The 23,086-nt window shown below is 52.0% G+C and overlaps 1 non-coding gene across 1 annotated transcript; it reads left to right on the forward strand.

Moving 5' to 3' along the window:
• Nucleotides 1-5,987: 5,987 nt before the first annotated feature.
• LOC130018078 (U6 spliceosomal RNA) lies at nt 5,988-6,094 on the forward strand. Its single transcript, XR_008791471.1, has one exon. It is a non-coding gene; the product is annotated as a U6 spliceosomal RNA (small nuclear RNA).
• Nucleotides 6,095-23,086: the final 16,992 nt, after the last annotated feature.

Here is a 23,086-nt window from a genome sequence, read left to right on the forward strand (position 1 = left end):
GCTACAACTTGGATGGAACTGGAGGATGTGACTTTTGGTGTAGCAAGTCAGAAAGACTAACACCAGATGACCTCACTTATAGATGCTCTACAGAATAACAAGAGGAGGGAATGCAAGATATTAAAGGGGGTAGAGGGTACTTAATTTATCCTGGACCCTTCCTACCTTATTAGATATAAGGCTAGAGGGGCTGGAGTGATAGCACAGTGGGGAAGGCGTTTGCCTTGCACGCGGCCAACCCGGGTTCGATTCCCAGCCTCCCATAGGGTCCCCCGAGCACCGCCAGGAGTCATTCCTGAGTGCAGAGCCAGGAGTAACCCCTGAGTATCTCTGGGTGTGACCCATGAACCAAAAAATAAAAAAAGAAAGAAAGAAGGCTAGGGCAGGAAGGGATTTGAGGAGGCAAGAGGGCGAGTAAGGAGAAGTAGAAGTAGGCGGTCACAGGGCAGGGGCCTCGGGCCTCAGGACGTCGGTGATGTAGTGTTGGTGTCTATATCTGAACCTCAGAACCAACAGCTCTGAAGGCAGGAGAACCAAGCAACAAGCACCAAACTTAACACATTAAGGACCCAGGCTGGGGGGTGTGGGGAAGCCTGGGACATTGGTTGACATTGGGAGGATGGGTACTGGGTGCTGGAACATTGTATGCCTGAAACCAACTATAAATAACGGTGTCAATCAGGATGCCTTCATAAAATTAATCAACAACAAAAATAAGTCGGGGCTGGAGCGATAGCACAGCGGGTAGGGCGTTTGCCTTGCACGCAGCCAACATGGCCGACCCAGGTTCGATTCCCAGCATCCCATAGGGTCCCCCGAGCACCGCAATTCCTGAATGCATGAGCCAGGAGTAATCCCTGAGCATCGCCGGCTGTGACCCAAAAAGCAAAAAATAAAAAATAAAATAAAATAAGTAACAAATAAGTACCAACGTTGTTTTCTAGGACCGGGGAGGGAGGTGTTGGAGTTGATGCTTTTCCTGTGTGAGGTCCCGAGTTAAAACCCCCAGCCCTCCCCCCCCCCACATTAAATCCCAATCCAGCAGCAAACTGTTCCACCACACCCCCTGGACCAAGTTTCAGGGTCTCAGAGCGCCACTGGAGAGGCGCCCGTGAAACTTCTGTATGTTTGAAAAGAAAACAGGCAAACAAAATCTGATCTTAAGACTCAGAAAGCAAGAATTAAAGGCATCTTAAAAAAAAAATTACTTCTCCTCTAGACTTTGTTTTGTCTTCTGCTTGTAATGTAAACCTCTGAAGAGCATCCGTTGAAATTCTGACACTATTTTTAACTCTAAGGGGATAAAAAGAAAGAAAATAAGACAAAATAGTATTGTCCGTCCATCTTCAAAGCCGAGCGGCGGGGAGGCACTCCGTCAAGGCAACCCATTTCTGCGGCTCTAAGGCGACTGATTGATACCATCACTTGGGAATAATTAGAACATTTCCAAGCAGCTAAATGAATCTTCAGACCTTCTTTCCTTTTTGTCATTTACAGGATTAATAATCATCATGCATTTGGTTATACCTTAAAGCATTAATTATTATTATTATTATTATTATTATTATTATGTATCCAGTATAAATAAGTCACTTTGCTATTCTAAAAACAATATTTTAAGTTTGGGGTTTTTTTTTTTAAGAAAATTTCTTGCTGCTTCTGCTCTCTGGGCAATTCCATACAATAACTGAAGAGTTTGGAAAGAGTCACAAGTCTACTTTCTCGGGTTCTGCTTCCACAGCTTGGAGACGAGGAGGCACCAGCCCTGGGGCTTTGGGTAACGATGACATTCATTAATCAAATGACAGAAGAGACGAAAGAGACAGGGGCCTTCCTGAGACCCACTGGGACGGGTCTACTCCCACCTCGGACCCCACGGCAGGGCGGATTTTTTAAACACTGACAGCAGGGTTCTCTCGGGTTGTCTGTCTGGCTTGGATGCTTCCTTGGGAACCTTGGCGAAGAATTCAATAGGGGGGGCTTGACAATTCAGAAAAGGGAAAATTAAATTCCTGGCGATAGTCAAGAATATCTCATTCATGAAGAGCCTCTTCCAGGGAGCTTGGAAACATGTAACATAACCTTCAAAGTCAAACGGTTTGTTGCATTAGTTCTGCTTAGCTGACCATGAATGCTAATTGCAGGAAGAATTAACTGTGCCAGTACCTGGGGGCAGGAACTCGCAAAAGTGACCTGAAAAGACTGACAATGAGTGAGGTTAAAAATCAGCATCCCCGCCCTATTCAACTGGACGGGGTCTGCAACAGAACCCCAAATGACAACGGACTCCCTGTTTCCCTCCCTCCCCCACTCCCTAGGGACTAGAAGAAAGCCGGGACTTAAAGGGATTAGGTTTGCGGGGTGTTTGGGGGTTAAAAAATGCTACATGTAGCTGTTAGAAAAGACGAAGTCATGAAACTTACATACAAGTGGTACTACATGGAAAGTATCATGCTAAGCAAAATGAGTCAGAAAGAAAGGGTTAGACGTAGAAAGATTGCTTTCATCTGGGGAACGTAAATAACAAAATAGGAGACTAACACCCAAGAGTGGCCGAGATTAGTACCAGGAGGTTTGCTCCATGGCTTGGAGGCCAGCCACACATGCTAGGGGAAAAGGGAGCTCAGATAGAGAAGGGAGCACCAAATAAAGGGTGTTGGGAGGATCCTCCCAGGATGGGAGAAGCATGCTGAAAGTAGACTATAGACCGAACATGATTGCCACTCAATGTCTCTTTTGCAGACCACAACACCCCAAAGGAGAGAGAGAACAGAGGGGAATGCCCTGCCACAGAGGCAGGGTGGGATGGGGGCGCTGGGGGATGGGAGGGATACTGGGATCCGTGGTGGTGGGAAATGGGCTCTGGTGGAGGGATGGGTATTTGATCATTGTATAATAGAAACCCAAGCACAAAAATTTGTAAGTCTACAACTGTACCTCATGGTGTTTCACTAATAAAATTTTTTTTTAAAAAATGCTACATGCTTTTGCTCTTTTGTCTATTCAAACTTACTTCCTCTCCTCCCCTTTTCTCTTTTGGATGATCACAACTTCCCCATCCGGTTGGGAACCTTATGACTGTCGGTCGGGAGAGCATCCCACTTCGAGCATGCATCCCAAATATGTCTGCATAAACTGGTTGGTGGGAGGAAGGCTTGGGGGAAAGATAGATTCGTGTGTAAACTTCTGTCTTGCGATTTACCTGCTGTGTAATTTCAAGCAAGTCACTAACCAGTACAAGGCCTCCGATTCCTTCTCTGTAAAATGGTTAAGAAGAGTGTCCAGTTCACAGAACTCAGAGGAAAAATAAAAATGCAGTGGGAGCAATAGTGCAAAAAGTAGGGTGCTTGCTTTGCATGTGGCAGACCCGAGTTTGATCCCCGGCACCCCATATGGTCCCTGAGCCCACCAGGAGTGAACCCTGAGCAAAGAGCTGGAGTAAGCCCTGAGCACTGTCAGGTGTGGCCCAAAACTAAAACAAAAACGAGAAAAAGGTCTGTCCACCATCTGGTCCCTAGTAAAGCAGCTCAAATAAACACTGAATGTTCCCCGCTGCTGGAAATTCTTGCCATGTATTCTGCATCCCTGACTCGCAGAAGAGCCCGGGTCACACCCCCAGCCAGAGCTGACCAGCCAAACATAATACCTGGACCAGGACAAGCTAAGAGGATTCTTGCTCCCTGGAGCATGGCAGTGGGGCTGGGGCTTCAGGGAACCCTCTGGGGCCGCAGGGCATCCTTCTGGGGATACAGGGAATCCTTCTGGGGATACAGGGCATCCTTCTGCGGATACAGAGCATCCTTCTAAGGCTGCAGGGAATCTTCTGAGAGAGGTGCTTGGGAAACTCACCTGGGCAACCCCCACAGCAGTGCTGGAATCAGCTGGGATGCACCCGCTCAGAGCTGATCCCTACAGCTTGGGGACTTGGGGTCACCGAAACTGCTGACAGCACCATTATTAAAAATTACAGGGGCTGGAGCGATAGCACAGTGGGTAGGGTGTTTGCCTGGCATGCGGCCAACCTGGATTTGATTCCCAGCATCCCATATGGTCCCCCGAGCACCGCCAGGAGTGATTCCTGAGTGCAAAGCCAGGAGTAACCCCTGAGCATCGCCGGATGTGACCCAAAAAGCAAAAAAAAAAAAAATTACAGGGGCTGGAGTGATAGCACAGCGGGTAAGGTGTTTGCCTTGCACGCGGCCGACCCAGGTTCAAATCCCAGCATCCCGTTTGGTCCCCTGAGCACCGCTAGGAGTAATTCCTGAGTGCAGAGCCAGGAGTGACCTCTGAACATCACCAGGTGTGACCCAAAAAGCAAAAAAACAAACCAAAAAATTACATGCCTTAAAAGACAAGCTCGTAAGTGATGCAAAAAAACAGAGACGACATGGACGCTGAACTCACGCCCTCCTAATTATTTCACAAGCGTGATTGTGGCTCTGGCTTTACGTCTGAGATCCACCTGTGCATCTTAAGGTTGGTCCCATGCACCGAGCCAGAGGGTGGAAAACCGGAAAAGGCCTCCACCTGCCTGTGTCGGCGACTTCCACGGGCGAACACACCTGCCTTTGTCTCTCCTCCACAGAGCTGGTTGTCAGACTCTGACCAGAACAAACCCTGGGGGAATTTCTGGGGTGCAAAAAGGAGGGAGAGGCACTGGAGGGGGACTGAGGCAAGGAAGACTCCAGCAGACAAGCCCCCCGCCCAGTGAGCCGAGGGCCTAGTTCTGGGGCAGGGACAGAATGGCTCTTCCTCACAGACATTCCTTTGTTTGGCTCAAGCCAGCTCAGGTTGGATTCTGGACTTTCGTCCTCAGCAATGACCAAGACGTAAAATCAATGGGACGCCCACCCTCTCTCCTTGGGCCTGTCCAATCTATTCCTAGCAAAGCATAATAATAGATACCTAATTACTAGCCGGTCACCGCTGAGAAATTTTTCTTAATCTCTCTACCAAACACCATGTATCCTGGAGATTGTCTCGCTATTTCTTCCTCGTGACCCCCATTCTCATCGCCTGAATCCCCCGCACACGTCCTCAGTCCCCTCAACCCTGGGCCGGATTTCCCGGCAACACCCGGGGCATCTGCGACTGACTGTTTCCGTAACGGCTCCAAGCTGCGCGTTAATGACTGTGCCACCAGACCAATGATCCAATTAAGCTTTAAATGTTTACTTAAAGCTCTGCTCAGCAAAGCAAGATTGGGAGGCTGGCGGGAGAGCAGAATATTGGCATGCTAGATGATCCCTCAGCTCGCTGGTCACCTGGCAGGAGGGTGGGCCAAATAGATTTTGCAGGAAGATAGAAATACTGTCACTCTGACATTTTTTTCCCTATAAAAAGGCAGAAAGGCCAACTCCTTGCCACTTCGCTTTTTCTTCCTCCTGCATCCCCAACTTTCCTCCAGCCCTCTCTGGGTTGAATTTGGGTTATTATTATTATTTTTTAATTAGTGAGACATCATGAGGTACAGTTGTATACTTACAAATTTTTTGTGCTTGGGTTTCAATGATACAATGATCAAACACCCATCCCTCCACCAGTGCCCATTTCCCACCACCACGGATCCCAGTATCCCTCCCACCCCCCTTCACCCCATCCCACCCTGCCTCTGTGGCAGGGCATTCCCTTTTGTTCTCTCTCTTATTGGGTGTTGTGGTTTGCAAAAGAGGCAATGGGTGACAATCATGTTTGGTCTATAGTCTACTTTCAGCATGCTTCTCCCATCCTGGGAGGATCCTCCCAACACCTTTATTTGATGTTCCCTTCTCTATCTGTGGGTTATTATTTTAAGAACGGTTTCCTTGGGGCCAGAAAGAAGACACCAGAATGAAGGCACTTACCTTGCACGTGGCCAACCCCAGCAAGAGCGCTAGCATCCCAGACGCCAACCCTCACCCCAGGTGAGGCGTTGCCGGGACTCACTCTGCACACAGTCGTGAATAGCCCCTGAGCACTGCAGCAATGAGAGGTCAGAGTGGGGAGGGGTGCTCGCTTCGGCAGCACATATACTAAAATTGGAATGATACAGAGAAGATTAGCATGGCCCCTGCGCAAAAATGGCACGCAAATTCGTGGAGCGTTCCATATTTTTCCAATAGCCAAGATTAGTACCAGGAGGTTTACTCCATGGCTTGGAGGCCAGCCACACATGCTAGGGGAAAAGGCAGCTCAGCTAGAGAAGGGAGCACCAAATAAAGGGCGTTGGGAGGATCCTCCCAGGATTGGAAAAGCATGCTGAAAGTAGACTATAGACCGAACATGATGGCCACTCAATGCCTCTTTTGCAAACCACAACACCCAAAAGGAGAGAGAGAACAAAAGGGAATGCCCTGCCACAGAGGTGGAATGGGGGGGGATAGGGGGTGGGAGGGATACTGGGATCCGTGGTGGTGGGAAATGGGCACTGGTGGAGGGATGGATAATCGATCATTGTATAACTGAAAACCAAGCACCAAAATGTGTAAGTCTACAACTGTACTTCATAGTGTTTCACTAATAAAAATTAGTAAAAAAAAAAAAAAAGAGTGGGGAGGGGCAGGGATAATTTTCAGTCTCATGCAAGCCGCAGCATCTTCAAAGCTGACTGGTTCTGGGGCTGGAGCAATAGCACAGTGGGCATTTGCCTTGCATGCGGCCAACCTGGGTTTGATTCTTGTGGTACTGGAATAGCCAATGGTGTTAAGTGAGAAATGAGTGGTGCTGCCAGGGCACCTTTCCGAGGTGCTCTCCTCGCTCAGTGAGGCAGATGCAGTACCTTGAGGTTTGCACACAAGCTGAAGTAAAGAAGTAAAGACAGAGAAACTTCTGTCATTTGGGGGCAGGCTTCACAGACCACAAGCTCGTCTCTTGCATCTGTATCCCCTGAAACAGCTGAGCTCAGAACACAATCTCTGTCCGGGGGGTGGGGAGGGTTCCTGCAGTCTGTGGGCAGATTCCAGCTCAAGTTGGTCCCATCAAAACGCTCGCTTCTGTCCGGCTCTCATTCATACCTTTGCTGGAGCTCAGATTTGAAACCCAGCAATTGGACCTGCCGTCGGAGCTGGTCAGGAGTTCTGGAGACGAGTCAGCCGCGCGGAATCCTGGGAGATCTGGGTTGGTGGATGACCACCCAGGGATGACAGTGAAATGGTGAGTCTAATCTCAGCGCGGGGCTTCCCCTTCAAGACTTAACGGGCACTTGTGGATAATTCTGTCCCCGCATCATCTAACAGAAGGGACCATCACTGTCATCATCACTGCTGTTCATGATGACAAGGGCAGAAAACTCACCATGCCCCCTCTGGCCTCCACAGAGTCCCCCTGACCGGTGAACTTGGTGGTTAGGAAAACATGCTCTCAGGTTTCCAGGAGGTTTTGCAAAATCAAGGAGAAGAGTCCTTTGTGACTTCTAGAAAGGTGTGAAATTCACATTTCAGCCACCATGCCCCCTGCCGCCCCCCGCTGATCTTAAGACAGAGTGGGCACTGATCTGCAGAACCCAGAAGGTTCTACCTTTGCTCGGCCCTGTGTGAGGAAGGAGGGAATGACCAACGCCACCCACCCCTGATGCACCAAAGGCCAGGTGCACCCCTTGGCGCTGAGCCTTTTTGTACTTCTCCCTTCTGGAAATGTCTGGGGGTGGAGATCAGCCTGTGGTCAGTGCTGGCATACAGTGGACTGGGAAGCCCCCTCAGACCCTCCTTCCTTCACAAGGACCCCTGCTTGCTCCTGGTTTGGCCTGGGCGCATGTGTTTCCAGAGCCTGGCCCACTGAGATCCATCACTCTCAGAACCCGCCATCTCCAGGTCAAGGTGGCCTTCAAACATTGGTTTTCTTCCCTGTCCCATGCACGGACCCACAGGAGCCTGGCTTTAGAACATTCCAAGTGCAGTGAGAGATAAAACCCCACGTTAGGGTCTGAGCTCTAGGACAGCAGGTAGAGTGCTCTCCTTGCCTTGAGGCTGACCCAGGTTCAATCCCCAGTATCAGGAGGGTCCCCTCAGGACTGCCAGGAGTGATCCTTGATCACAGAGCAGGAGTAAGCCCTAAGCACTTAAAAACAGATAAATCTTTAAAAGACAAGGAAGCTCACCTTGTAGACAATAAGAACTACCTCTGCTCCAAGTCTGGATCATGGAAGAGCTTTCCAGAACTGTGAGCTCATTGTATGCAGAGTATCAGGACTGGATGCTAACCACAGCCCTCTGGACTGGCACCTCCCGGGGACAGATGCCAGCCCAGCCAACCAAGGAGCCCTCCGTTAGTTGAGCGTCAGACACTAGACAGGAACAGGCAGATCCAGGACTCTGCATTGGCAGCCAGTGCTTTGCTGGGAACACAATCCCCCAAGAAAATACCCTGGGAACTGAAGGCATGGTGTTACATGACCTCACAAGTCAAATAAGGAATAACAGGCAGGAGAATTAGGATAGCAGATAAGTCGCTTGCCTTGCACACGGCTCAGCCAGGTTCAATCCCTGGTCCTTACAGAGGCTTCCCGGAGCCCCTTCAGGAGTCATCCCAGAGCACAGAGCCAGAGTTAAGGCCTGAGCACCCCAAGTGTGGCTCAGAAAAAAAATATTCTCCACAGGGCATCCAAGTTAGGAACACACCAACTATTCTGCACCCCGTTATTGCTAAGGGGGCGCAATCAGGTCCCAGAGCATCTGTTTGCAGATGGATGAGCCTGTCTGAGACTCCCATTCATATACCACTTTCTGCAGCAAGACCTCAGAGAGGGGGTGAGGGGCCCAAGAGGACCAAAGGCTCCTGCTTCCTCCCACCTGCCCATCTCTACCTCCAGGGGGTGCCATGTCTTGAATCCAAACTGGTGGGTATCTTCCCACCTTCCAGCCAATGGACTCATCTGATGGGAAGTGAAGACCACCCACACAGGTGATGACCACATTCTGAGCTTCTCGGGCGGAACTTCTCCCCACCCCCACCCCCCACGTGGCGTTCTGAAACAGCCAGAAGAGAGGCTAATATTTTGCCTCAGTGATGTTGATAGGCTGTATCAATAACAAACTGTCGCATTAGAGTCTGTGTCTGAGGCGTCTAAGAGCCCTTCTTATGAGGTGTCAGTTCCTCATCTATTTGGAACAAAATGAATTGTGATCTGGGGCATAATAGTGATTGATGACATACCCACTACCACCACCGGGACCAGGTTTGTTTTGTTTTGTTTTGTTTTCGTTTGGGGTGGGGACACACCCAGAAGTGCTCAGGGCTTACTCCTGGCTGTGTACTCAAGTATCACTGCCATCAGGGCTCTGGGCACCATATGGGATGCCAGGAATAAAACACGGGTCAGCTGCTTGCAAGACCAGGGCACTTCCCTCTCTCTGGCCCTTGGAATGCTGCAAACTACCCGCCAGTTGTGTGGTGAGGGCGACACCCCTGATTCATCCAGGAGCAAAGCACAGGTCCCGTGAAGGGGCAGCAGAGGCCCGGGGATGGGGGAGGTCAGCAGGTGCCAGTTCTGCCTTCATAGCTCTTTTCATCAGGGAACCCCTGCGTTCCAGGCAGCCTGCAGTCCCTGGGCTCCCGTCGCACCAGCCAGCCCCAGCCCCACTCCCTCGTGCTCCCAGTAGCAGGAACGTCGTGGTCTGACTTTAACACCAGCTCCCCAGGGATGCAAAACTTAGCCAAGTGAAGCCAGGCAGTCACTTTCCATCGGGCAACGTTGATTGGCTGAGCCCTGGCCATGTGACCCACGCTCATCCAATCCAAGGGCTCCCGGGACCGGAAGGGCGTGCTGCGGAGGCAGATGGGCCACCTGTCCCGTGTGGACCAGTCCTGGGATGCTGGGACATGTGCGCGAGGTCCATGATGGGCCTTCGTGTAGGGAGAAGGCAGAGCAGACCTCGGGGGAAGAGAGGAGGCCCAGGGCACGCTCGGAACTCTCGGGCTCCCGGGAATTCCAGGGTTTTCTTGAAATAATCAGTCATTGCGTGGGTCAACAGGAGCTGAGTGCTACATGCCCCAAAGCATCTCTCCTGACTCAGTCTCGGTAAAATGGCAAGACAGGACCATATTCTAGCCGCACAAGTTGGAGGTTGGGATGGGGGCATGTGTCAGATATAACATGAATGAACAGCTGAACTGGCCCTACTCTGCCTAAGCTGGACACAGGCCTCACCCTTGGCAGTGCTGGTGCTCAGTTTCCCAACAAACAGGTCTCTGGAGGTATCAGTTACTATCACTGTCACTGTCCTCCCGTTGTTCATCGATTTGCTCGAGCGGGCCCAGTAACGTCTCCTTTGGAGACTTTGCTGTTACTGTGTTTGGCATATCAAATACGTCACAAGTAGCTTGCCAGGCTCTGCCGTGCGGGCGAGATACTCCTGGTAGCTTGCCAGGCTCTCCGAGAGGGGTTGAGGAATGGAACTCAGGTCAGCCATGTTGGCTGCGTGCAAGGCAAACGCCCTACCGCTGTGCTATCACTCCAGCCGATAGCACAGCGGTAGGGCGTTTGCCTTGCACGCAGCCAACATCAGTTACTACCCACTTCTAAACCTGAGCTGGCGTAGGATGCATTATTTTAAAATCGTGTTCTCCGGGGTGTGGTGCTGCCAATAGGTCAACCTGTACCTATGAGGGCCGAGTCCATCATGATGGTGCCTTCAGGCTTCCTGATACCCCAGAATTGCCGCTGTGCCTCTGGTCAGACCCCAACACCTACAGATCATGTTTTCCAAAAAAATAAAACTGCCAAAAGTTAGGTACATAGGAACCACACGCACAAACCACCTCCAGTTCAGCTGTACAAGCTCATTTATTGGCCTGGCTTCAGAGACCCATAAAAAAATCTCGAAAGAGATCAAAAGCCGCAGTTAATCTCAGACCCGTGCTTGTCTGAACAGACCGGGGTAAATTGGAGGGGGGAGGGTTAGTCTGGTGCCCACCCAAGCAGAACCCCCAGCAGCTGCTTGCTCCCACAACCCAAAATTGCCACCAGAATACCAGCCTGACTCCACTATCTCAGGACAGACCTCACCAAGATACAATCTGCTGGAAATTCTGGTAAGCGGGTTTTGTGACTGAAATCTCCAGGCTTTCTCGGGGTTGGGCTGTGCTACCTCCCCGCCTCCCTGTACTTCTGGAAGCCCCAGAAGTCATGTCTATACCCCAAAGTTGCCACCCAGTTCAAAGGCTACTCCAGCCTTACCTTCCTGATAAAAATACCTTATGCCCTGAAAAAAACCCATGACCTCTTGTAACCTGTACTGCAAACCATAATGCACAAAAGAAAAAGAGGAGAGAGTGCAAAAAAGAAAAGTGCCCGCCATAGACACAGGCTGGGGGTGGGGGTAGGTGTTGGGAGATGGTGGAAGGGAAATGGGGGACATTGGTGGTGGGAAATGTGCATTGGTGGAGGGATGGGTGTTGGATCATTCATTATATACCTGCAACCCAATCGTGAACAGCTTTGTAATGATCTATTTCACGGACATTCAATTAAAAACATTTTTTTCTTTCCTCTAAGGATATTTTTTATTTATTTAATCATTTTTTTTATTAGTGAAACACCATGAGGTACATTTATAGACTTATAAATTTTTGTGCTTGGGTTTCAGTTATACAATGATCAAGTACCCATCCCTCCACCAGTGCCCATCCTCCCCCATCATGGGTCCTAGCATCCCTCCCACCCCCCATCCCCCCTCCCCGTCCCACCCTGCCGCTGTGGCAGGGCATTCCCCCTTGTTCTCTCTCTCTTCTTTTGGGTACTGTGTTTTGCCAGAGAGGCATTGAGTGGCAATCATGTTTGGTCTATAGACTACTTTTAGCATGTCTCTCCCACCCTGGGAGGGTCTTCACAACACCCTTTATTTGGTGCTCTCTTCTCTATCTGAGCTTCCTTTTCACCTAGCACGTGTGGCTGGCCTTCAAGTCATGGAGCAAAATTCCTGGTACTAATCTCAGCCATTCCTGGGTGTTAGTCTCCCGAAAAACATTTTTTTAAATATTGTGTTCTAGAAGTTTTGCAGCCGAGTGCTGAGCTGTTGGGTCTCTGTTCTGTCACTCGTCATTTCCAGGTGGTGGGTGGTTTGACCAACTCTTTGCGGGACCCCCAGGGTGGGTCTCCTTAACCTATTATGCAATGATATTTCAAGGTCTGGGAGATGAATTGCTTGCTGCGTCAAATATGGCAGCGGATCTATACCCCTAAGCTCCAATAATTAGTTTTTAATGTAGCTACGATTCTTTTGAGGAGATGTTTTCATACTCTGAAATCTTCTTAAAAGCATCCCTTAGGCTGAAATTAAGTTGGCAGGAGTGTCGTGGCGCTCCGTGGCGAGGGGTGCCACGGGCCTGGGTTACCAGCCTGCCTGACATGATTCATGGGCCTGGGGGCTTGCGGGGGGGCACCTCTCTCCGGGAGCCCAGCCCACGCTGGCAAGCACCGGCAGCCACCAAGGCAGAGAGCGGCAGTGTATTTCATCAACCACGGTGACACCCGCATAATGGTTACAAATGGGCTTTCAGAAAGGGGGAGAAAGGGAGCAGGTGGGCACTCAGAGGGAGGATGGGGGGCTGGGGGTACCCAGCAAGGCTTCCCGTGCCTGCCCCCTTTATGGGAGAGTTCTCTCTTCAGATACTTGGTGGATTGTTTTTCCTCTTAAATGAACAGATATTTATTCCAGAGAAGGCACTGAAAACGCAGAAGGGGCCACAACCGAGCCGTTCCTAGGAAAGACAGGCTTGGCTCCTTCTGGAATGTTCTGGAGCTGCTGAGCTGCTGAAGTCCCAGAACTCGGGAGCAGTCACACCCCAGAGTCACACCTCTCCACACAGGCTCCCCCTACAGCCCACTCTCCTGGGAATTGGGGGCCTGTGTTGTGCAAAGGCAAAGCGGGTATCCTGGCTCAGTGGGGGGGGGGGGGCAGGGTCCAAGGCTGGGGGTCTTCTCTCGCCCTGTCAACCATATCTGCCCACAAGCACCAGCCCCTGAGGGAGAACGTCCTTGGGGAATATTTTTAAGGACCCCCCCAACAATAACCAGCTGCCCAGGGTTGGAGTGACACATCAGTCAGAGCGGAAGATTTTTTTTTTTTAGAAAGCAGGTTTGAGGAAGAACAAGTGTTGGCAGGGATGTGGCAGAAAACAAATCCTGATGTGGTCTGGGTAAGAAGGTCCTTGGGACCAGCCTCTGTGGCGAGCACCATGTCCCACAAATAGAAATAGAGCACCCTCTGGGGCGGGCAACCCCACTGCTAGTTGTGTAACTCCAAACATGACAATATTCACTGGAAAAGACAGATACACAATTGTGTCCACTAAAGCTCTTAGTGCAACAGCCAGGATATGGAAACCACCCAAGTGTCCAGTAGCAGATGAGCAGATCCAGAATCTGTGGGATATTGGGCCCGGGCAACTGTACAGCAGGTAGGGAGTTTGCCTTGTACAAAGCCCACCAGGGTTTGATCCCAGGCACTCCATGTGGTCCCTTGAGCCCCCCAGGAGTGAACCCTGAGTGCAGGGCTAGGAATAAGCCCTGCTTATGGCCCAGTGTGGCCCAAAACAAAACAAAATGAGTCTGTGGGATAAATACACCAAGGAATACTATGCAGCCACAAAGATGGGGGGGGGAGTTATACAGCAAGCGGCAATCTGGATCGAACTGGCAGGCCTGATGCTGAGTGAATTATGCTGGAGGCAGAAGGATGAATACAGGATGGGCTCACTCATTGGTGTATCCAAAGAAACAAATCACTGGGATGGACAATATGGCTTGAGAATCAACCCTGGACACTGGCTTACAGAACTGAGAGTTCACGTGTAAGGCAGTGAATAGGTGACGGGAAGGGACAGAATCACAAATGGAGGGTGTGTGACACGGGGTGGTCCCGAAGGAGTAACATGTGCCCCAAACCAGAACTGTCCCTCAGCAAAGAGTGGGGGGATGGGTGGGAAAATCGGGCCAGAGGTACCGCAGGCACGGGGTGGAGGGTTGTGGGCATGCGAGGGTCTGGGCCATAACCGTCCATCAAAGCAACAGTCTTCAACACCACTGGGAGCTTGTTACCTAAACTCTGTATGTGTGTGTGTGTGTGTGTGTGTGTGCGGGCGTGCGTGCCCATACACCCTTTTAATAACACATTAGAAATATCTTGGGCTGGAGCAAGAGCACAGTGGTAGGGCGTTTGCCTTGCACGCAGCCAACCGGTCGACCCGGGTTCGATTCTTCCACCCCTCTCAGAGAGCCCAGCAAGCTACCAAGAGTATCTCGCCCGCATGGCAAAGCCTGGTGAGCTACCCGTGACGTATTCGATATGCCAGACACAGTAACAACAAAGTCTCACGATGGAGACATTACTGGGCCCGCTCGAGCAAATCGATGAGCAACGGGAGGACAGTGACAGTGACAGAGATATCTCAAGAAATTAAAAATAGAGGCTGGAGCAATAGCACAGTGGATAGGGCGTTTGCCTTGCACACAGCCAACCCAGATTCGATCCGCAGCATCCCATTTGGTCCCCTGAGCACCGCCAAGAAGGATTCCTGAGCGCAGAGCCAGGAGCCACGCCTGAGCATCACAAGGTGTGGCCAAAAATACAAAAAAGAAAAAGAAACAGGAAACAGAGGCCAGAGAGATAGCACAGTAGGTAGAGCTCCTGCCTTGCACGTGGCAGAACTGGGTTCAGTCTCTGGCACCCCGCATGACTCCTGAGCACAGAGCCAGGAGCCCCAAGCACAGCCCAGGAAGGCCCAAAAGCAAAACAAAACTGCCAAACAGATCCAGCAGATGCCCAAGCGACTGCAGTCCTAAGTGATCGTCCCCAAAACACACAACTCCACAGGGCCGGCAGACGCCATCCTGTGGTCACCGAGGCACTGTCCCAACACCAAGTTGGAACAGCCCAAGGCCCACAGGGCCAAGTGGACAAAAAAAGCTGAGGCCACACGCTCAGAGGCCTCAGGGGAATGGCGAGGAAGCCACGTCTGCTGTGACAACACAAACAGAACTACATGGGGACGAGTCATGCGGTCAGTCAGGAGCTGGAGAGTGAACGCTGGGCACACCCACTCTGACGCGGGAGGGAGAGGAACAGAGCAGGGGACATCACTGTCCACCCAGACAGGCCTCTGGGCTCTGGGCACAGAACGGGAAGACCCGAAGCAGGGGACAGCGTGAGTCCATGGGGCCAAGGGGTCAGCGAGGACAGGTTATGGGCTCTCTGGTCGTGGACGAGGTGTGGTCACATCGCGCCTCTGAAACAGACAAGTGTCCGGTATGAACTGGGTGAAGGAGGCCAGAAAAACAGCACAGCAGGGAGGACGCCTGGCTTGCACGCGTGGCCAACCCGGGTTCGATCCCTGGCCTCCCATATCGTCCCCCGAGCCTCGCCAGGACTCCTGGGTGCAGAAGCAGGAGCAAGCCCTGAGCTCTGCCAGAGGTGGCCAAAAGACAAGCCAACTTTAAAAAAAAAAAAAAGAGGGGCTGGAGAGAGAGCACAGCAGGTAGGGCGTTTGCCTTGCATGTGGCTGACCCGGGTTCGATTCCCAGCATCCCATATGGTCCCCTGAGCACCGCCAGGAGTAACTCCTGAGTACAGAGCCAGGAGCAACCCCTGTGCATCGCCGGGTGTGACCCAAAAAAGCAAAACAAAACAAAACAAAAACGAAAGAAAACCAAAAATACACCAATTTCTTGACAGGATACAGCTTCCAAGATATGAAAGAGAAGGCCTGGAGCGACAGAACAGCGGCGGGAAAGTGCTGGCCTTGCACACACTGACCCAGTTCGATTCCCAGCACCGCAGAGGGGGGTCCCAGCCCACTGCCTCACCCACCCCCCCGAGCCCCGCCAAGAGTAACGCCTGAGCACAGAACTAGGAGCGAGCCCTGAGTACCACTGGGTGTGGCCCCCAACCAAATAAACAAACTAATGAAAAACAGATATGAAAGCTAAGGTTGCTAGAAGAGAACCTGACCATCAAAAGCAGGGGGAAAGCACCCAGCATGGCACCGGGAGACGTGAACAGAACTACCCCAGGGGCTGGAGGAACAGCACAGCAAGTAGGGCGTTTGCATGTGTAGGGCGTTTGTACCCAGGTTCGATTCCCAGCATCCCATATGGTCCCCCGAGCACCGCCAGGAGTAATTCCTGAGTGCAGAGCCAGGAGTAACCCCTGTGCATCGCTGGGTGTGACCCAAAAAGCAAAACAATAAAATAAAATAGAACCTGATCATTGTGTAACTGAAACCCAAGCACAAAAGTTTATAAGTCTATAACTGTACCTCATGGTGTTTCACTAATAAAAAAAAAAGTTTGTAAGTCTGTAACAGTTTCTCATGGTGAGTCATTAAAATAAAAAAAAATACAAAAAAGAAAAAAAATAGAACCTGATCATGAAGATCAGGGGAAGAACACCCAGCATGGGAGACGTGAACAGAACGACCCCAGGCTCTGAGCCTCTCGGCAGCCAGCAGAAGAGGAAGGCTGGACAGACTCCACTTCGGCCCACGGAGAAAGGGCGTTTCTCTTCGTTCCCATCTTGGCTCAATACACCATGCAAAATCCCAGGGCTCAGGCCCTCGGGTGCCACAGCCCCTCCTGGCCTGTCTTCAGTGAGGGCCACTCACAGGTGGGGGGGTCCGGGGGCTCTGGTGGCAGCAGGATGGCCTGAGGCTGCAGGAGTTGGCCGGGCCCAACCAGTCCCATCTCTCTCGGCCCCAGTCCACACACTGTGGCCTCTGGGGGACGGCGAGGCAGACCGAGGCAGGAGCAGATCCCCAGGGACCGAGAGAAGTGGTTTAAACAAGCGCCTTTACAGAAAGTGCAAACAGGATTGGATTACTTTGCTTCTCCCCTAGGGGGTGAGGGGGGGCACGGGGTGGGGAGGGGGCGATGGAGAGCTGGGAGAGGAAGGAGGCTGCACTTTCAGGGCAATTCAGAAAGGTCCAGAGTCTGTGTTAACGTGGCTGGGCCTGGCCCATGACTTCCTGAGGATGAGTCCTGACTGAAAAGAGGGTGTCTCTCCTTCACTGTTGGTGGGAATGCCGACTGGTTCAGCCCTTCTGGAAAACAGTAGGGACGATCCTCAAAAAATTAGAAACTGAGCTCCCATTTGACCCAGCAATACCACTCCTGGGAATATATCCCAGAGAGGCAAAAATGTATAGTCGAAGTGACATCTGCACTTGTTTGTTCATTGCAGCACTCTTTGCAATAGCCAGAAACTGGAAGAAACCTGAGTGCCCGAGAACAGATGACTGGTTAAAGAAACTTTGGTACATCTACACAATGGAGTACTATGTAGCTGTTAGAAAAGATGAAGTCATGAAATTTACATACAAGTGGTACAACATGGAAAGTATCATGCTAAGCGAAATGAGTCAGAAAGAGAGGGATAGACATAGAAAGATTGCATTCATCTGGGGGACATAAAGTAACAAAATAGGAGATTAATACCCAAGAATAGCCGAGATCAGCACCAGGAGGATTACTCCATGGCTTAGAGGCCAGCCGGGCATTCTAGGGAAAAGGGCAGCTCAGATAGAGAAGGGAGCACCAAATAAAGGGTGTTGGGAGGATCCTCCCAGGATGGGAGATGCATGTTGAAAGTAGACTATGGACCAAACATGACTGCCACTCAATGCCTCTCTTGCAAACCACAGAACCCAAAAGGAGAGAGAGACAAAAGGGAATTCCCTGCCACAGAGGCAGGGTGAGATGAGGGGATTGGGGGTGGGAGGGATACTGGGATCCATGGTTGTGGAAAATGGGCACTGGTGGAGGGATGGGTACTTGATCATTGTATAATCGAAACCCAAGCACAAAAAATTGTAAATCTACAACTGTACCTCATAGTGTTTCACTAATAAAAATTTAAAAAAAAAAGAAAAAATAAAAGAGGGTGTAGGTACCCAAACGCCAGCCCAGGGGAGTCCTGGCTGCCAGTGGCCGTCAGCTGGTCTGCCTGCAGCCTCCCAAACATCTTCAACCCTGCTGATGACCAGGTGAATACCCCAACATCGCAGGTACCCAGGAGAGGCAGCCGGGAGTGTGAGAGGAGCGCCAGGATCCCAGCCTAAAGGCCCAGTTAACAGGGGCCTGAAGGGGATTGAGCGGAAGCCCGGTACCTTCACGGGTTCAGCCCTGGGACTGGATCCATTAGAGTCCTTGTCTGGGAGAGAACTAAGAAAATTCACACACACGGGGCTGGAGAGATAGCACAGCAGGTAGGGCGTTTGCTTTGCACGCGGCCAACCCCGGGTTCGACTCCCAGCATCCCATATGGTCCCTTGAGCACCGCCAGGAGTAACTCCTGAGTGCAGAGCCAGGAGTAACCCCTGTGCATCGCCAGGTATGACCCAAAAAGCAAAAAAAAAAAAAAAAGTAAAAAAAAGAAAATCCACACACACACTCCTCCCAGACATCAGCAGACACAGTGGGGACGCTGCCTAGAAGCCCACCTGTGACCAAGTCATGAAGAGAATGACCCGGAAGACCTTCCCAGCTCTGACCATTCTAGAACATCTCTGAGAAAGAATTCAGAGACACCCTGGTGAGGGTGTTCGGCGAGCTCAAGGAATCGGGTGCCAGCAGGAGACGAGAAGGGAAGGCGTACCGAGCAGCAGAGGGGACCCGCGGAGGGGCAACTCGTGAGCTCCAGGACCCAAGCAGGAAACCTCTCGAAACCAACAGAAGGTGGAAGAAAGACTGGAAAGAAACGAACGGCCCAGCAGAGAACTAAGGCGTGAGTTCAGCAGGAATAAGATGAGTGTCACAGAAGTCCCTGAGGCACAGCAAGCAGCAAGGAGAATTCAGTGAAAAACCAGCAGTCCAAGAAACCACAGATGAGATTTTCCCAGAGTTTGGGAGTCCGGGCACCCACATTCAAGGGGCCCGAAAGGGCCCAGCCAAGAGGGATCCAAAGAGAGGGAAAAAAGCTAAAACACACTCTAGCCAGAAGGATAAAAGCAAAAGACAGAGAATATTGCAAGCAGAAGCAGCAAGATCAAATAAGGAACCCTTCATATAAAGAAAAGCCCGTAAGATTCAGAACAGACTTATCAAATGAGTCTCCAAGGGCAGAAATAAATGGGAGGCGCATAGTGCGAAGACTGAGTGAACGGGATGCCGCCCCGGGAAGACTTTACCCAGCTAGATACCATTTCCACTTGAAGGAATGATGCCAAACTTCACGGAGAAGCAACAGCTTAGAAACTGCAGCACTGTAAAACCAGTTTCGCAAGAAGTCTGTCTAAAAGGCGAGACCTCGTGATCGTGCACTGTCACTGTCACTGTCCACCCGTTGTTCATCGATTTGCTCGAGCGGGCCCGGTAACGTCTCCATCATGAGACTTTGTTGTTACTGTGTTTGGCATATCGAATACGTCACGGGGAGCTTGCCAGGCTCTGCCGTGCGGGCGAGATACTCTCGGTAGCTTGCTGGGCTCTCCGAGAGGGGTGGAGGAATCGAACCCAGATCAGCCGGGTCAGTCGCATGCAAGACAAACGCCCTACCCACTGTGCTATCATTCCAGCCCAATAGCACAGCGGGTAGGGCGTTTGCCTTGCACACAGCCGACATGTCCGACCTGTGTTCAATTCCTCCACAATCATGCACAACTCCTACAAAATGAGGGCCCCCAGATTCCTGTGTTCCTATAACCTCAGCGCCCGTGGACTGGCCCCACCGGGAAGAGCCAATGTGAGGCGGGATGGATGAGAAATCTGAACACAGCGTTCTCAGCCCCTGAGAGCCACACCTGCACGTCGGTGTGGGCTCAGAGTCAAGGACGGACCGCGTGACACAGGCCTGCAGAAGGGTTGGACGGTTCTGCTTTGACCTGCAGCCCTGCCAGAGACACGTGGACAGGCGCTGGACAGAGTGGAGCCTGAGAGCCCCTGGAGGGGAGAGGGCCCCAGGGAAGCAGCCGCACCACACACACACCCACACACACATGAATGCATGCATGCACACATGCACACACACATGCATCCACGCACACACACACCACACAAGCACACACGCACATACATGCATGCATGCACACACACATGCGCACACACACTCACACACATGCACACACACATGTACGCACACACACATATGCACGCACACACACACATATGCACGCACACATACACACACATGCATGCATACATGCACCCTGCACCCACCCTACAGCTGCTCATGCTAACCTTCGGGCCCGAGAGAGCTGGGCAGGGCCCATGGCAGCCAGCCCAGCCCACCGGACAGTGCCCAGGCATGCTTGGACCCCAAAACTAGGACCACACCCAGCTGTGCAGCTCCAGGGACACACAGAGGGACAGCCGGAGAGGGGGACTCAAGTCCCCATCGAGGGTCACCTGGAGAGGAGAGCCGAGGCCACATCGGGGGCCTTTTCCTGTGTGAGCGTTACCGGAAGCGACTTCCCAGCACGCTCCTCTGTCCATCTGTCCCCCTGCAGCAAACCAGGACTGCAGGTTTTGCGCAGCCGGGTTCGAGTGACATCGCCCCTGGAACCTCAGAACCATGTCCTGAGCCTGACAGACCTGGGCAGAGAGGCCAGACCTGCCCCGTGTCAAATGTGGGCATCTGTACGTCCATGCTCTGAGACGTCAGGTCCCCATCCACGGAAGCATGCGGGACAACTGTGTCCCGTCATCCATCCAGCCGGGGGTGTGGCAGAGCACGGTTCCTTGTCCCTATCCCCAGGGTCTGGGCGCTGTCAGGAGAGCTTCCTCTAGACCCTTCCTGGCCCTGGAGCAGGGGGCAAAGGGCCCTCCCCGCCTCTCAGCTCAGCACCCCTTTTAGAAGGGGGACCCATTCAAGAGCGTCCCCAGGATGCACTGCGCCCGTCAGAAGCCTCCCTACCTTAGTGTGGGGTCTTATGCCCTCTCCCTGCACCCCGGCTGCGAGTGGTGCTCCCCCTGAGCCAATGCACAGCCTCCTGGCGATGCCTGGGCTCACCCTGACCATCACATGCAAAAACAACCGAGGAAGAGTCTCCCAGGTCAGGTCAGCCCCTGTCTCACCTTCATTCGTATTATTTTTAACATCACTCTTTTCCCAGGCAAAGCCATAGGACAGTGGGTAGGACGTTTGCCTTGCACACAGCCGACCCAGATTCAATCTCCGGCATCCCACCTGGCCCCCTGAGCACCTCCAGGAGTGATCCCTGAGTGCAGCGCCAGGAGTCTCGTCCTGAGCACCGCTGGGTGTGGCCCCCGAAACAAAGATCATCGCTCATTTTTCCCTCCTCCCGCACGTGTCCCCAATCGTCCGCGTGGCCCAGATGGGCCTCCCTATGCGGGCAGCGGGGTGTGGCACCAGGCTGGGGGAAGGAGAGGGGGGAAAAAGGAAAAGGAAAAATAATAGACAGACAGACTGTCTGCGGGAAAACTATTTAATTTGAGCTGGTTACCCCTCTGAGAAATGACGTCCACGTCAGATAAAGGGACAGTCGGTTTAAATTGTTCTGTCAGAAACGACCTGTTTCTCAAGCTCATTCCAGACAATTGGAAACTGTTTCCTTCCCCTTTCTTTTTTACACGGCAATTGCCCAACTTGAAGGCTGTTTGTGATTGAAGTCGAGGACACAATAATTTATACAGTAAAACGCCGCTATCTAGATCAAATCGTGTATTTTCTAGGCAACGACGCTGGGCAAATATTCCCTCTGTTTTATCTTTAACGCCGGGGTTTCACGCAGACTGTCAGGCCCACGCTCCCCGGGGAATATTTCACACACTGCCACACAGGCAACTCGCCACTTATTACTTTTAATGTGGTTTGTCTTCGCCCGAGATGAGACGGTGGAGCAGGAGGCCCCCTTCCTGGGGACCAGCGTGCCCCCAGAATGTGCCCTGATGATGGGCCTCTTCCTGTTCTAATTAATATGACCACAGAGGATTGTCATCAACCAGTATTTATGGAGCAGCCCTCTAGGGCTGGGGTCCGTGCTGGGAGCTTTAATTAAAAGGCCCTATCTGGGTCGGGGGACCCGCGGCCGGCCTCCCCCAGCTGGACAAGGACAGCTGCATCGCGGCCACAGCGCCTGTGACACAGAACGACAGGGCTGGCTAAATAGATTATCGCAGCCATTAGAGAGCGAGATCAATGGAGATTAACTGGAATGGGATGGAATCCATTACGGATGGGAAGGGGGCTGAGGGGGGGCGGAGCGAGCCCACAGGGTGCGGGGTAACCCCAGAATGCTCGCTGCGAGTGAAGAAACCTGGCCGGCGGGCACCACAACGCCCGGAGAATTCTCTGGGCCCCATACCGAGCCAACATCACCAGGAGGTCCCAGATGGGGCAGGTGCAGCCTCCCCACCTTCTCCAAATGGAATCCCGGAGACCGTGAGCTTCTACAAGCATGGGTCCGGTATGTGGGCACCAGGACTATTCTTCCGAACCGCTCGGTTGCTCACACGGCCCAGTGACCTTTCCTGATATGCAAAGTGAACAATGGGAAAAAAATGATCTAGAGTCTGTCCCTGGAAGGCAGGCTTGAATGGTGGTGGGAAAATTCGAGCAAAATATAATGCCCAACCGAAATGCATCTGGACTGTGCATTAAACTACGGTGCCATGCTGCCCCGGGAGGTGAAGGGTGCTTGTCCCTCCGCCTTTACCCCCTGGCGGCGGTGTCTTGGTGGCCACCATCTTTCAGAGCCTAATGGACAGCCAGGTATGAGACTGCAGTGACGAGGCATGCGGGGCCTCGTGGGATGGGGGGGTGGAACCGGCCCTGCTCCCAGCCCTGACAAGGCCCCGAGTTGCCACCCATGAATGCCTTCTCCAGCTCCTAAACGACCATGATCCCAGAGGCACACAAACCAATCTCAGAACCCAGCGGCTTTTGGCAGTGATCCCTCTAGACTTATTACTAGGATATCAGAAATCCAAAATTGCGTGGCCGCAATAGTGGCCACGCGACATCATATGCTCTTCATAATCAGCAATAGAAAATGAATTCTCTAATGATGTCTTTTTGGTAGGTCTGATTGTTGGGGAAAATTCCAAATAATAATGGCGGGTCTTTTGCCGTAATATTGAATGTGATCAACGTAGAGAGAGAGAATAAAGTGGAAATCTGCCACACAGGCAGGGGGAGGGTTGGGAGGGGGGTATACTGGG

The sequence above is a fragment of the Sorex fumeus genome, unplaced genomic scaffold (genome assembly GCF_029834395.1).
Source record: "Sorex fumeus unplaced genomic scaffold, SorFum_2.1 ptg000234l, whole genome shotgun sequence".
NCBI lineage: Eukaryota > Metazoa > Chordata > Mammalia > Eulipotyphla > Soricidae > Sorex > Sorex fumeus.